This window comes from Phascolarctos cinereus, unplaced genomic scaffold (genome assembly GCF_003287225.1).
Source record: "Phascolarctos cinereus isolate Bilbo 61053 unplaced genomic scaffold, phaCin_HiC Scaffold_726;HRSCAF=1367, whole genome shotgun sequence".
NCBI lineage: Eukaryota > Metazoa > Chordata > Mammalia > Diprotodontia > Phascolarctidae > Phascolarctos > Phascolarctos cinereus.
Genome location: NW_027556098.1, coordinates 310,207,825 through 310,220,879, shown reverse-complemented (window position 1 = coordinate 310,220,879; position 13,055 = coordinate 310,207,825). Strand labels below are relative to the sequence as shown.

The following is a 13,055-nucleotide window of genomic DNA, read 5'->3' as shown; positions in this document are numbered from 1 at the left end:
TCTCCTAATGGGGTCAATCACCTCTAACATCTTGGGGAGGTGTGTTGTATTATTTCTTGGGAGCCTTGGCAGAAGGAATGGTGAGCTCAATAATCCTAGAACCCAAAGGGAATTTCAAGGCCCTGATTCTGGAGGGGGAAAATAGCCCCATAAGGCGACTGACAGGAGGGTTTGGCCAGGGTGGAAGGGGCAGGGGGAACAAGGATATTCTGCTCTGCTTACTGCTTATACCCGCTCCCTAATATCCCTCCTCCCCACAAACACACTCGAAGCTCAACCTTGTCCATTACATCTCTGAAAAGACCTTCTGGGATTTCCTTTGAGGGCCAATAGAATAGCAAAGAAGGGAGAGGGCAGACCACTTTCCAGTTGTACGATTATGAGCAACCCACTCGACCTATTCCTTTATGAGGATGACAATCCATTGTACTCTAGATCACCATGAGGAACTTGTAAACCTGGATGCACTAGACACAGGGCAAGTGTTTTCTTTTGGACTCGATCTGTGATTTCATTAGTATCGGGAATTCCCAATGAGAAAACTTTGTCTACCAGTGCTACTTGGCAGCTCCTTTGGTAATTGAGTAGTCTTAGGGAGTGGCTGGTAAGGATAGGTTAAGTTACTTGCCTGGGTCATTCTGACATCAGCTCTTATTCACTAGGCCATACTGAGGCTCAAATATGAATCATGAATGTCGGCATTTGTATCATGCTTTAAAGTTTGCAAAGCGTTTCCCAGATGACTCATTTGATCCTCACAACGACCCTAGGAGGTAGGAACTAGTATTATCCCCATTTTACATATGGGGAAGCTGGAGAAGATAGTGATTAAGTGAGACTTGCCAGAGGCCTCATTTGAACTCACATATCCCTGACTCCGGACTCAGTGGCTCTATCTACTGAACCACCTCTATTAACCCTTTCAATTTTCTTTGATGGATGGAATAGACCCAAGAAGCTGAGTTGACATATGAGGAATATGAGGTCCTTTGCTTTCATCTTTCAGATAGAATAGTGTATCTTTTCTGGGCCCCTGGGAAGCCCCTAAGATAATCATAGGTTATTAGAGGTTGGAGGGAGCTCAAAGAACATCTAGTCCAATCCCTTCATTTTATCTATGGGAAAATGAAACCCAGAGAGGTGGAATGCCTTGCTTAAAAAGCAGCTAAACAATGCAGTGGACAGATGTCAGACCTTCAGTCATGGAGACCTAAGGTCAAATCCAGCTTCAGGCACTTATTGTGTGACCCTGCAAGTCACTTAACCTCTGTTTGCCTCAGTTTCCTCAACTGTAAATGGGGATGATAACAGTACTTACCAGGCGAGGTTTTTGAGAGGATTAAATGAGATATTTGTGAAGCATTTAGCAAAGCACCTGGCATACAGCAGGTGCTATATAAATACTTACTCCCTTCCTCTCTTTCCTCAAAGTCAAATAGCAAGAAAGAAAGGAAGAGAATTAGGGTTCAAACTAAAGTCTTCTAAGTCTGGGTCTCAACCTGAGGAATCAACTTGAAATGAGACCCAAACCACAAAGTTTTTCTCTTTTTTTTCCTTGCCCCACATGGTGAATGAATTTTTTAAAAAGCATTTATTATATACCATGTGTCAAGCAATGGGGACACAAGAAGAAAAGTAAGACAGTCCCTGCTCTCAAAGAGCTCACTTTCTAATAAATAACTCATAGAGTTTAGCTTCGGGGTAGATGGAAAAGCCCAGTGGTCCTTAGGATGTAGCAGCAAGGATGATGGCAATATCTTCTGTAGTGTCATTTCCATTGATAAAAAACCACGGTCATTTCTGATGTTGAAGTATTTGACAACGCCAAGGTTTTTGGTGGTGCGATTTTGTTTTTTCCTGGGTCTTTGATAGTTGTGGACGGTGAGGGTGTGTGGCTGGAGCATCTGCAGAGACAAGTACTAGGTCACATATGTGCAAGGTTTTGCTCCCCTGCATGATGGCTTTGGAGAATGGGCTGGAAGTAGGACCAGTAGTTTTGAGGGTAGGGACACTGCCATCCCTTGGGCATTTGGGCACAGAATTCTGAGCTGTAGCCACCAGGGTCTGAGGTAAGGTGTTTTGGGGGTGATGGTAATGGTTTGTCCTTTCTGTATTCCACATCTCATCTCTTCTTCAGGGCATCTTATCTTGCTGCTTTAAGCTGGGCCGGATTACTGGCCTATTAGTGGTAGCTGGTTAGAGGTTGGTGTTCATAGTGTTGAAGGTCATGGAGCCCTTCTTTCCAAGTGTTGTCCCTCTGGATTGTGACTGCAGGGGCCAGGTTGGAAGCAAATTAAGAAAGCCCTAGGAAAAACAAAACACTAGAGGTGGTCCAATATCCAGGAGAATTTGAGAGCTGATGAAAGTACCTTGAAGCAAGACAAAAAGTAAGTAGGATGGCTTATGTATGACAACAGTCCACATTCATAAAGTACTTTAAAATTCATAAAGTGTATCTTCACAACAACCTTATGAAGAAGATAGGACACGCTATTGTGCCACTTTAAAAAATGAGAAGGCAGCCTTTGTGTAGTTAAATGACTTGCCGATGGCCACAAAACTAGGAAGCTTGGGAGCAAGTAGATGAAACTTGGTCTCTTTTTTGATTACACTGTACTTCAACGCAGTGGGAGAAACAGGGAAGTGAGTTGGTTTATTTCGGTCTTGTTTTCCAGTGAAAAAGAAAGTGCTAAATGCTAAGAATGTAAATACAAGCAAAAGATGTTCCCTGCCTTCAAAGAGCTTACATTCTAATGGCAGTTAACACATAAAAAGAAGCTGAATCAGTTGGAAATGGGGAGAAGGTACTTGCTTGGGGGCATGGGAGAAAAGTTCAGAGTCAGGGGTAGAGCCCAGACAGCTGTAAAGACATGGCTGGCATGGGTACTTTCCTGAAAATGGAGGCTCTGGGAGAAACTAGCCAATCAGAGTAAGAGACCGCCCTGGCAGAGTGTACTTCCAGTGTGAGGAGTCCAGGGGTGGAGTGAACTTCTAGGGTTTACTTTATTTATTTATTTTACTTTTTGTATTTCCAGAATAAGCTTTCTAGCATCTGTGATATAAGAGGGAAAGTCCAGAGAGTCAGAGGTGGAGCCCGGAGAATAAAGAAGACATGGCTGTCTTGGGTGTTTTCCTTGCTGGAGGGTCTAGGAGGGACCAACCAATCAGAAGAAAGGACTGTAGGATGGGAATGTACTTACAACGTGAGTAACACTCAAAAAAAAAAAGTGGAATGTTACCCAGCCACCTCAGGGCCAGTGTCATTATTCTTTGGGGTCATTTGAATTGTCCAGGGTCCCTGGTATATATAGTCAGAGCAATCCCAGAGAAACCCAAGGCCTTAATGCATTAATTAATGTACATATATGATAGTTTTCTCCCCATCTGCCACTCACTATGACTTCATTTGTATCTTCCCCTCTTCTTGTAATAATCTGTGGCCATTTAGTGTAACACTGTTACCTGTCCCCTCCTCATGTTCTCTCATCCCCCCAGCCCATCAACCTGACTCCACTCATGTCTCAAATCTAACCTTGCCCACCTCTTCCACTGTGCCTTCCCTAATTCCTGTTCCATAATGAATTCCTTTCTTTTTTTCTCTCTCTCTTTCTATCTATTAGTCCTCATGGAGACCTGGGCTTCCCTCTGACAATATTGCATCCCCAACTACTCCCTCCATCACTGATTGTACCTTATCTTATCCCACCCTTCTACTAAGGTAGAGTCAGAACATTCCTCGCTCTCCATTGTCATTCCTAGACTCTCCCTTCACTTCCTTCATTCAGTTATCATTCCTTTTGTAAAGTCCAGTCAAATACAATTTTTTTTTACCTAATCAATATTTTGGTAACTGCAATATACTGCTCACCCACCTTGCCCCCCCAGCATGAGCATTGTCCCTTCTTTCTCAAGAAGTTCAGCATCTGGTTCCCAATCTTCCTCTCCCTCCGGCCCCTAAACAAAAGGCCTTAATTATCCATGTAGATGCTCCTTCAAACTCCCCAACCTCTCATTTCTTCAACCTTCTCTAGGTCCCATGACCTAATCCTTAACTGCACTTTAGGCACACACGTAGTGATGGTCACACACTAGATCTCACAATTACCAAGTGTTCCACTTTCCTAATTAGAAATTCTAACATTTCCCTATCTGACCACAGCCTCTCATCATCACATCTTTCTCTATGCTTAACCCCTCAGACTTCCATTTTCTCTACCCCCTCAGTACTTTCTTAGGCTATTACTCCTGTTCTCATTTTGCTCTCCCTCCTGTCTTTTTTTTTTTTAAAGGCAGTTGGGGTTAAGTGATTTGCCCAGGGTCACACAGCTAGAAAGTGTCAAGTGTTGGGTCTGAGGCTGGATTTGAACTCGGGTCCTCCTGATTTCAGGGCCAGTGCTCTATCCACTGCACCACCCAGCTGCCCCACCTATCTGTCTTTAACCTGAGAGTTAGCCACTTCAACTTTACATGATACTCTGCTCTTGATTAACCTGGCCCCTTGTCCTAATGATGCTCTTCTCTTGATAAACCTCAGCCCCAAATTACTGCTACCGTCTGCCTTTGCTATTATTTACAAGAGCTGTTGAACAAGGCTGGAGGAGGTCCCACAACCATGCTGATTAGGTAACGTTACAAATACAGCATCCTAACGCAGTTGGGTCTGCATAGCAGTAAGGCAGTGCTCCAACTCCATAACTATTATCAAGGGGAGAAACTGTGGAAAAAGGTCCAGCTTCCTCATCACTACCAGTAACAACCATTGACCAACTGCCACCAATAGGCAGGGGGGTACAGGGGATCCGAGAGTGACAGCACCTCCCAGACCACTGGTCTTGTTTCCAGCCCAGCCTTCATAGTCTGAAGAAGCAGTTCCTGAGAAGGGACTAGACATTCTCATCAACTGCCACTCACAGGGCAGGCAGGCCAGGCCTGCTGAAGAAGCGAGGTATTCTGAGGGAGAGACAGTGGTAAGCAGGTCAAACCATCTCCACCACCTTGACCACTATCTCCCCTCAGACCCTGATAGAGGCTGCCCAGAACCCTGAACCCAAGAGCCTTGGGAATGTCAATGCTTCCAGTCCAGTGCCTTCAACCATCATCCTGGGAAGCAACCCTGGCCACTGCTCCTGCAAGTCCTATACCTGCAGCTACTAAAGACCTAGGAAAGGAAGTTCTTGCCACCAAAGTCCTTGATGCTGCCAAATGGTTCAACTGATGATTTTTTTGAGTGGAAATAACATTGAAGAAGAGTCATTACGATATGCTTTTTGTTGCTGAACCCTACGGATCATGGGATTTTCCCATCTGACTTCCGTATGTGTTATCTCCCCCATTAGAATGTAAGTGCCTTGAGAGCAAAGAATGTCTTACTTTCATATTTGTATTCCCAATGCTTATAGTCTCTATGTGCTTTGTATATAGTAAGCACTTAATAAATGCTTTATTCATTCATTTTCTTCCCTAATTGATTCCCTACTTCCCTCTCTGCAAAAACTATTCCAAACCTTTGTTTTCCCTTAAGTCCTCCCATACCACTCTTCCTACCCTCTCTTGCTTCTTGCTTCACTAGAAATTTGAAGACCTTTAATACGAGCCCCCTCTTCTCCCATTCTCTTCATCTCAAAATCCCTTGACCTCATCTCTCCTTTTCACTAGATTCTGATAAAGAGCTGGCCCTCCTTTGCCAAGGCCAGCCCTTCAGCAGATACACTCGATCCCCTCTTCTCCTGTCTTCTGCTATAGATTGTATCCTCCATCACTGTCCTCCCTTCTTGCAAATCTCCAGTCTCTTCCTGGCAATTTGTACCTTCCCTACTTCCTTCAAAAGTGCCCAAATCTCCCCCATCGTCCTTAAAAAAATGGTCACTAGTCCCTATCATTCCCTTAAATGATTATCCTATACCCCTCCTCCCTTTCTTAACCATTAATAAATGGTGATGGTATTGGTAGGGAATCAGGAAAGTGTTCCATGGAAAGCTGCATCTGGGGTGAGCCTTGAAAGAATCTAGGGATTTCAAGAGGCAGAAGTGAGGAAGGTTTGCATCAGCACAGGGTTCAGCCTGTGAAGGCATAGAAACAGAAGGAGGAATATCACATTTGAGGAATGGGAAGTAGCCAAGTTGGCTGGACCACAAGAGTGTATGAGGGTGAATAATATGCCAAAATCCTGTTTTAAAGGTGGGCTGGAGTTAGACTGTGCAGGCCCTCAAATACCAAAGGAGTTTGTATTTCATCTTAGAGGTGATAGGGAGGCAGTGAAGATTCCTGAGCAAGAGAGTAATAATGTGCATAATACTTTGTATGCTGTTTTTGTATTATGCATTTAATGTCAAAATGCCCCCAAACAAGTCCCTTGCCTCTCTCTTCTCAGTGATTTGAGAATCATTATCCTTTTCTCCTTGATCATCCAGAATCTCTGGCCAATGCCTAGCTTCCTTCAAGGCTCACCCCAGATGTGATTTTCTATGGAACACTTTCAGGCTCTGCTCACTTGACCATGGTGCATCACTAGTACCTGCTCTTTTCCATTTAGTGATCTTCCAATCTCTGCCCTTCTTTCTACCTACTGGCCAACTATAGGCCCTGTCTCCCATTAGGGACCACCAGTCCCTTCTCTGCTGCCCTCAGGGACCATCCCCTCATTTCTGTTCCCCTTCCTTCAGTCGCATGCTAACCTTTGTCCCTCTTCCCTCAATAATGTTTTAATACTTACCATCCTGCCCTTAATGATTTCCTAGGCACTTCTCCGAACTCTTCAGTGATTAACAACTTCCAACCCATCATATTCACCCCCCACCTCAGTGATTTTGAACCCCTTGTTGCTATTTTTCAAACTCTGTCCTCCATCCCGCACTGCTTCTTATTCCCACGTCCCTCAAGCCAACCCTCCAACATCCCATTCTAATGCTACCCACACCCTTCCACTGTGTTCTCTGGAATGTCTGCTTCTTAGGTAACAAGCCAGATTTCATCCCGAATCTTTTCCTTTTTCACTCCCTCAATCTTCTCGTACTCCCTGAGACCTGGCTAGCTTCCTGATGCCACACATTCCCTGGCTATCCTTTCCAGTGCTGGTTGCACTTTTGCTCACAACCTGACTCACTAGTACTGGCAGAAGATTTGGATTATGTCTTCTCTCCATTGTCCCTTCCAGGTTTTCTCTCTACCACCATCATTCAGTAACCCCTCCTCGTCTGAGGTTCATTCGATTTCTATTTATCATCCAATCAAGATCCTAGTAGCAAATGTCTAACACCTCTGGTACATTCGCCTTCCTTCCTCAACGAGTTTAGTGTCTAACTCATAGTCTTTCTCTCCTTCCCAACTCCTGCCCTTTTACGAGGGAACTCCTCATCAGACATCTTAAACTTGATGTCCTGTAGACATCTTAAACTCTGGAATGTCTAAAACTGCACTCATTATCTTTACCCCCTCCCCCATTGTTCCCTTCTTCTTAGCTTTATTACTGTTGAGGGTTCCACCATCTTCCCACTCCCCAAGACTCATAATCTAAGAAGCATTATCCTCTCATTCTCCACCCTCCTCCATATTCTAATCTATTGCCGTGGCCTACCTTCATGACTCCTCACTTGTACGTCCCCCTTCTCCTCTGACACTACTACCATACTGGGGTAGGACCTCACCATCTCATACCCGGAGTACTGAAATGATCTGCTGATTGTTCTCCCTGCCTCAAGTCTCTGCTCACTACCGTCATTCTTCCAGTCTGCCATCAAATTAATCTTCCTAAAGCACAGGTCTGACCATGTCAATCCCTCACCCCTTTATTTAATGAACTCCAGTGACTCCCTATCACCTCCAAGATCACATATAAAATCCTCTGTTTGATGTTCAAAGGCTTTCATAATCTGGTTTGCTCCCACCTGTCCAGTCTTCTTAGATCTTACTCACTTCCACATATTTTGCAATCCAGTTGCACCGGCCACTTTGCTGTTCTTCCCTCTCACAAGTTCTCTAGATCTTGATTCTGGGTGTTTTCAGTGATTGTCTCTGCTTTCTGAAGCTTTCTCCCACCTCATTTCTGCCTCCTGGCATCCCCGATTTCCTTTAAGTCCAAGCCAAAATTTCACCTTATGCAAGAAGCCTTTCCCAGTCCTCCTTAATCTTAATGCTTTCTCTCTGTTGGTTATCTCCAATTTGTCCAGAATGTATCTTACTAATACATAGTTGTTTTCCTGTTGTCATCTCCCCTCCCTCATTTCCATGAGACTGTGGACTACTTGTGAGCTGAGTCTTTTACCCTTATTTGTAACCCTACTGCTTAGCACAGTGCCTGACACACTGTAAGTAGGTGTTTAACTACTAGTTAATCAACTAACTCCTCAATGACTTTCTAGTCTTTGCCCCTTTCTACTCAATGTGGTAGCTATTTTCTTCCTAGTTTCAAGCCTGTTTCAGAAATACTGATGACCAGTTAGGTCAATCTGCTCAAATGCACACCACATCCCACCCATATACCTGTGCGTGCCCAGATCCATTCTAAAAGTCCCTAACTGGAAATACGCAGTTCTCTGCCTCTGTATTTGTCATTGACTCATGTCCCCTTCACTGAAGCCACAGAAATTCACTGAGGGCTCATAGCAATTTGTAGCGATTTTGGAGTTGTGCTGGTAGAGCGAATGGTGGTGGTGTCAGCTCAGCCTGTTGTCCAGGCGGGCTCCCTGTGTCTTTTTTCAAGCAGTTCTACAAGGATGACATGGGAAACAGAAACAAGGAGAGACAGAGAGAGGCAGATAGAAGGAGAAAGAGAGAGGAGGCATAGAAGCAAAGGAGAAATGAAGACTCAAATCAAGGCAGAGGAAATAAGAGACAGAGAAGGAGAAAGAGAAAAGAAAAAGAGAATAAGTGAAAGGAAGAAAGAAAACTAAAGAAGTAAGAGAAACAAATGAGAAAATTTTAAAATGAGAGAGACCAAAAGATAGAGATGGTGGGGGAGGGGAGCAGGAGGGAGAGAGAGAGAGAGAGAGAGAGAGAGAGAGAGAGAGAGAGAGAGAGAGAGAGAGAGAACTGAGAGTAATGGTGCTTATTTACAAGGCAGAGAATTAGAGATAGGGAGGGAGAGGGAGAAAGGAAATCACAAAGAAATGGAATTAGAGAGGATAAAAGAGAGGGGCAGAAAAAGATTTTTAAAAAGAAAGACTAGAGAGACAGAGAGAATAAAAGAAAACAAGAGGTAGGGAGGTAAAGAGAAATGAAGAGGGAAAGAGGAAAAAAGGAAGAAAGGAGGGAAGGAAGGAGGGAAGACAAGAAGGCGAGAAGGAGAAAAAGAAGAAGGGAAGGACAGAGGAAAGGAAGGAAACAAGGGAATGAGGGAGGGAAAGAAGGAAGAAAAGAGAGGATAAAGAAAGAAGAGACAGAGGGAAATAGAAAGAAACACGCAGAGAAAAATGAGGCTGGCCATTGTGTTTTGGGTCACTATAGGATTTTGTTCCTCCCCAACTTTACTACCTGCCAGAGGGACAGCCAGAGTGAGGTTTGAGAGAGAAGCAGCTTATAAGACAGAAGAGGGCGGAGCGTGGGGCAGAGGACTAAGCACCTCCTTTTCCTTACTCTTACCCCCAGACCTCATCTCTAAGGTCCCAGAGGCTTCGTCTAGCAGGGGAGGGGGTTTGAGGCACATGGAGAGGGCTGAAATGTCGACTTCTGCCGATTGCCACCCTCCCAGCCTGACCCAGCTGCCTCCCTGCCCGTTTCCCTAGTAACTGGCAGTTAGTTCCCCAGCGAAGGCGTCGCCTGCTGTGACAGACAGGCCGCTGTCATTGTCAGCGCACACTCACACTCACTCGCGCACATGCCAATGCTCAGAGCGTGGAGTGGGTGTGTTGCGGGGGGTGGTGGTGGTGAGAGGAGGCACGGGCCGGCTCCAGGGGTAATTAAAACATGTACCATTTAGCCGGAGACAACAATCAGAACTTTAATTACTCACTCCGAGAGTGCGGGAGATGCCTGGGGGGGAGGAGGTGGGTGGGCGCGTAGTGCGTATCTGCTTTCCTCCTTTCCCCTCCATTTGCCCAGCTTGGGTTGGGGAGGTGGGAGGTGGGCCTAGGAAGGGGGGGTGGGGAGAAGGAAAGGGGGAGGAGGGCGAGAACCGGAGGGTGAAACCTGATTGTGTTCATTAAGGCAACACAAAACTGGGAGCCGTAATAATAATTAAATTAATTATAAAAGCAATTTGCTTTTGAAAATTTGATTTGACAGCTTACTAGGGGCTGCACTGATCCAGCCGCCCGCGCTTAAAATAGTCAGAACAAAAACCTACTAGAAGAACCATCAGCTAATTTTAATTAGATGCCAGGATCAGTAAACAAAATTCCCCACCACCCTTTCATTGTGTCTGACTTTGATTTAAGGAGATGTCGGGATTGATTTTTGGAGAGGCCAGAGGAAGTGAAGGTGCTGGTCTGAATGGGAAGGGGCAGCTCTGGGAGCAGGGCCAGGGCCAGGCAGCCTCAACACACCCAGAGGGTGTATTGGGAAGGATCCTTCTGCCCTCCAAGCTCTCTGATGGAAAAGCCCATGTCTCTCCTTTGACTGGGAGGGCTGACTTATTCGACCTTGAGAAAGACATCCAACTTCTGTGTACCTAGGTCAAGGGAGCTCTTATCAACAAGATGGACCACATCAAATCACGGTGATAAACTAGTTGAAAGTTTGGAAGTACTGACAGAAACAGCTGAGTGCTGTCTGAGAGTCAAACAGTATGGTATAGTGGAAATTCCATGAGCCCTAGAGTCAGGAGATCTGAGTATAAGGCCCAACTCTGACTCTTACTGGGCAGTTAGGTGGCAAAAGGGATAGAGTCCAGGGCCTGGAGTCAGGAAGATTCATCTTACTGAGTTCAAAAGTCACTTAATCCTGTTTGCCTCCATTTCCTCATCTATAAAAAGAACTGGAGAAGGAAATGGCAAACCTCTCCAGGATCTTTGCCAATGGGGTCATGAAGAGTGAGATGAGACTACCCAACACAGACTCTTGCTTAGTCGGATAACTGTAACTTTAACAATTAAGACCATGCCCACTTAAAAATAGACTTTGCACTTTGGTCTATTGTATTTACTGAAAGTATAAGAAAATGAAGAGCGACACAGACAAATCTATTTTCTTAAAAGTATAAGAAAATAAAAGACATCTCTGGGTCTTTGCTCATCAGTAAAACATGGATAAAAAATAGTTGCTTTCCATACCTCAAAGAACAGTTCTGAGGTAAGTGACATAGAATCATGAAAGGCAACGTGGTATAATGGATAGAGCCCTAGACTTGGCATGAGATCAGGCATCTCACACTCAGTGCGTCCAAAATGGAATTCATAATTTTTTCTCCAAACCTTTCCCTCTTTCAAACTTCCCTATGAATTAGTTAAGGGCACTACCATCCTCCCAGTCCCCTAGACTTGCAACTTAACTGCCATCCTCCACTCCTCACCCCATTCACTCATTCCAATCTGTTGCCAAGTCATTCCTACCTTGATGACATCTGTCCAATATATGTCCTCTCTCCCCTCATACAGTTGCCATCCTGGTGAAATCCGTACCATGTCATGCATAGACTATTGCAATAGCCTTCTGGTTGGCCTGTCTGTCTCAGTCTCTCCCCAATCTAGTCTAACCTACTTAGCTGCCAAAGTGATCTTCCTAAAGCACAGGTCTGATTAAGTAACTCCTCTTCTCCATAAACTCCAGTGGTTCCCTATTATCAACAGAATCGAATATAGGTCAAAAAATAGGCATTTAAATCCCTTTATAAACAGGTCTTTTTCTATTTTTCCAGACTTCTTATGCTTAACAGAAGTGATATTCAAACCCAGATTTTCTGACTTCAGTCAGTACTCTTTCCAGTGTACCACAGTGCTTTGCGGATATTTGAATTTTTTCTTCTGAGCCTCTCTGATCCCTAACATCCTTAAGAAGCAGTGACTTGTGGCAGCTTTGGATGAAGGTCTGAGGGATTAGAATCTGGCAGGAAATGGGAGTTTTGGTATTGACTCTTGCACTGATTTTCTTAATCCCTCTGACCTCTCCCTTCCTGACATCTTCAACCTTTCTTTCTCTACCAGTTCTTTCTTCCTTCTTCCCTCCCTCCCTTCCTTCCTTTCTTCCTTCCTCTCTTCCTCTCTTAATTTCTTTCTTTCCATTCAAAATCTTTGTTTTCCTCTCTCTCTCTCTCTCTCTCTCTCTCTCTCTCTCTCTCTCTCTCTCTCTCTCTCTCCTCCTTTCTCCACTCTCCTCTCTCTCTCTCCTATCTATCTCTCATCTATCTATAGTCTCCCTTACAGAATAAATCTTCTGGAGGATAAGAACTGCCCTTTCCCATTTATTTTTGTATCTCTAGCACTCAGTACATTGACTGGCACATAGTAAGTGCTTAGATAGTAATGTAGATAGAGCGTTGGGCTTGGAATCAGGAAGAGTTCAAATCCGGCTTCACACTTACTGTCCGTGTGACCCTGGGCAAGTCACTTAACCCTGTTAACTTAGTTCCTCATCTGTAAAATGAACTGGAGAATGAAATGGCAAAGCACTCCAGTATTTTTGCCAAGAAAACCCCAAAATGGAGTCACAAATTGGACACGACTGAACAGCAGCAACAATAAATATTGATTGATTAATTAATGACTCCACCTTGAACTGATTCATTCAGCTTATGCTTTCTTTAACTCTGCTCCAACCTCCACCTTCCCACCCCTGCTTCTTAAAAATACCTTTGAGAATTGGGGGAAGAAGAAAACTAGGGTTGGGTGAGATGCAATCATTCTCCTTGGATAAGGATAAGTATAGGTATATGCAGAATCCTCCTCCCTCTTACCTTAACTAGACTATAACCTCCATGAAGGCAGGAGGGCATGTAAATTTTGTCTGTCTTCCAGTATCTAGCACAGCATTTTGCACAAAGTGATTAATGCATAGTTGTAGAATGAATTTTTTAATTCTAGAGAGACTTTCATACCAGGCTAAAGAACGTTGACTTTCTTTGCTAGGCAATGGGGAGTCAATGGAGGTTTTTGATAAGTGGCATAATGTGATTAGAGCTATGCTTA

The 13,055-nt window shown here is 44.4% G+C and overlaps 1 long non-coding RNA gene across 2 annotated transcripts; it reads right to left on the bottom strand.

Moving 5' to 3' along the window:
• Positions 1-1,615: 1,615 nt before the first annotated feature.
• LOC110210751 (uncharacterized) lies at positions 1,616-9,704 on the bottom strand. Of its 2 annotated transcripts, none has more exons than XR_002325160.2 (3): positions 8,479-9,704; positions 7,912-8,065; positions 1,616-2,369 (listed from the first exon to the last, which is right to left on the bottom strand). It is a non-coding gene; the product is annotated as an uncharacterized LOC110210751 (long non-coding RNA). The 2 variants fall into 2 exon arrangements; XR_013482863.1 differs by having other exon boundaries at positions 1,616-2,304.
• Between the last annotated feature and the right edge of the window lie 3,351 nt (positions 9,705-13,055).